Below are 2,808 nucleotides of genomic sequence, written 5' to 3' on the forward strand. Positions count from 1 at the left end.
ATAATACTAAAAGAGAGCACGTGGATCCATACACTAGACTAACGCGGGAATAGGGTATGAGTATATGGGTTATTGAGAACTCCAGAACTCCAGGAGGTGAGCTTCCTTGAAATTCTCAGCCTTGTGAGTGGCTTTTAGGCTTCACAGCCTGTCAAGCTGATTCAACTGGAGTGCGTGGCAAAGATGTGTTCAAAAACCCTGAAAAATGTTATCTTGAGACTGGTGGAAGTAAGGATCTCTCCCTTCCTGTTCCAGGCCTGCAAGCCTTGGTACATGTAGTCCTGTGTGATTTCCCATGTCTGTCCTTCTTGAGGTAGTCACAAAGCATCATGACCGAATTACATGTTTAAGTACCTAGAATTCCTCTTCATGTAAGTGAAGCATTTCTAATACCTCAGCTCTAGCCAACAGTTTTCACTCTCCTTGAAAACTACTGTCTACTCCACAAGGTTTATATAGCCCTTATTATCCTGGAATAAAAAGAGCTGTTTCACTGAATACCATCTAGAAGTGCTGTTATACTTCCTCCCGCAAGGCAGAACTGTAATATTGAACACCATCTTTCAGAGGTCTTCTCTCCACCCCCACCCCACTTCCAATCTCACTGATGGGCTTTCTTACTGTTACTCACGTAAAAACAGCTACAATAAGTTCTTACTCAAAGCTACCCTGATCGCCAATTGATAAGTATATCACAGAAGTATTCCAGAGTGAAGGAAAGGCTATCTATTCTTGAAACGCAAAGAAGTATAACATCTACATTACACATCCTCTTTACTGATTGATGTGACAACTTGCTGTTTGTTTTGAAGATATTTCAATATGCCTTAGACCCCTGTAGCCTAATAATTTCACTAAAAATTTCATAGGATTTACCACTAACCCCCTTGAATACAAATTTTACAAAGGCATCTTCATTAATTGTCCTTACAGCTCATCGATATAATTAAATATTATATCTTCCATGTAGTGAATCAATATCCCAACATTTGAAGGATATCTTATTGTTTCACACTGTAGGAGACTTAGTAAAACTTTGGGAGAAAAACATGGATGTATAGTGTTGTCTACTTCATGTGAATATAAACTCTTTCTGATCTCCTTTCTGTTGAGTATGGAAAATAATGCATTGCCAGATACATGGTTATAATCCATAACTTGCTAATATAACCTGGCACCACTGCTAGTACTAGACTGCAAAGTGGTTAAGTTTCTCCTATAATTACTCTTATCATATGTCTCATTTCTAATGGAGCAGCGCTGGTGTGCTTTGGATACCCAGATATCAATGTAAATCCAAATACTTCATTTAAAGTTTTCGTATATTCAGAGGTACACATTTATATAACATTTACTTATATAGCTACAGGAACCGCTATTATATACCTTTGGCTTCATTGATCAAGATCCTTTTCCTTAATAGGGACGCAATCTCTTTTTCAATGAAACAATTCTAGAACAGGAAAGGAAACTTGGCCTAGATCTATAAATGGGACAAGACATTGTACTTTCCCACCGGAGCTGAATTTCCTCGACTTTGGATAAGCACTTATATTTATTTTGCTCCTGTATTCATGTTTCTGCTGCTCTTTTAGATTTTCTCTTTTTATCTTGTTATTAAGAATACAATAGCCAATGAGCCATCTTCCCATATCCCATAGACCAGGCACTTCTCTCTCTATTCCAGCCTCTCAACCCATTTCAATAAGTATGAAAACTATGCTTCTAGATGTTCAATACTTCCACTCATTTTCCATGTTTTAGAATTTTCTCATTCCAATTTCTGCTAGAAAACTCAGTTACATGACAGTATATCCTTTTAACAGATTCAAGTCTATGGAGAAAAATGTGGTTCAGGGTTTCTATGTTGTCAATGCTTGTCCCATCTCAGGGCACTCTTGTTTTTGTATGTGGAATGGTCTCTAGGTCTTTGCAAGGAATGGTTCTCCACTGAGTATTCTATCCTCATGAAAGAACTGTTCAAGACCTTCTCTGAGGTTCTGGACCCATCCCTTTGTGGCTTGTCTGGGGTTTCATTTATTGTTTTAAAAGTATTTTAAAAATATTTATTGCACTTTAATTTACTTATTGTGTCATGGAGGTCAGTGAATAACCTGTAGTAGTTAGTTCTCTCCTCTGACCATGTGATTTATCAGACACAATGATAAGCATGTCTACCTGCTGATTCATCTCAAAAGCTTGACTATCTTTATCTTAGTATCAAAGTCTTACAAAGCCTGTCCTTACAGACAGCTGAGCAACAATCTAATGGAACACAAAAATATCCTTCGAAATGTAATAAGATGGAGAAAAACAAACTTATGTCAACTCCCATCGTGAGGGTTATTGTCCTGGCTGGAGAAGTGATGAGTTCCTTGATTCTCACTTTAAATGACAGCATGTCCAATGAGATGTTGACTGGGTAGTATAGTTTTAGAGGCAGTAATGAATTTTCCACCGTCGTGGGGAGTCCCACCACATGCTGGTGGTTCTTCAGCCTTCTTTCTGGCTGTGATTAATTTGAATTTCAAATAACTGTTGGAACATTTAAATAAAGAATATTGTTTAGGAGGGACACCAAATCATCACATTCTGCCTAAGTGACCCCTCATCTCTGTCCATGACTTCTTATGGCACAATGTCTTAGAGTTTCTATTTCTGCATAAACATTATGACCAAGAAGCAAGTTGGGGAGGAAAGGGTTTATTCAGCTTACACTTCCACATTGATGTTCATTACTAAAGGAAGTCAGGACAGGAACTTGGAGGGAGGAGCTGATGCAGAGGCCGTGGAGGGATGTTACTTTCT

The sequence above is a fragment of the Mus musculus genome, chromosome X, assembly GCF_000001635.26.
Source record: "Mus musculus strain C57BL/6J chromosome X, GRCm38.p6 C57BL/6J".
NCBI classification, from domain to species: domain Eukaryota; kingdom Metazoa; phylum Chordata; class Mammalia; order Rodentia; family Muridae; genus Mus; species Mus musculus.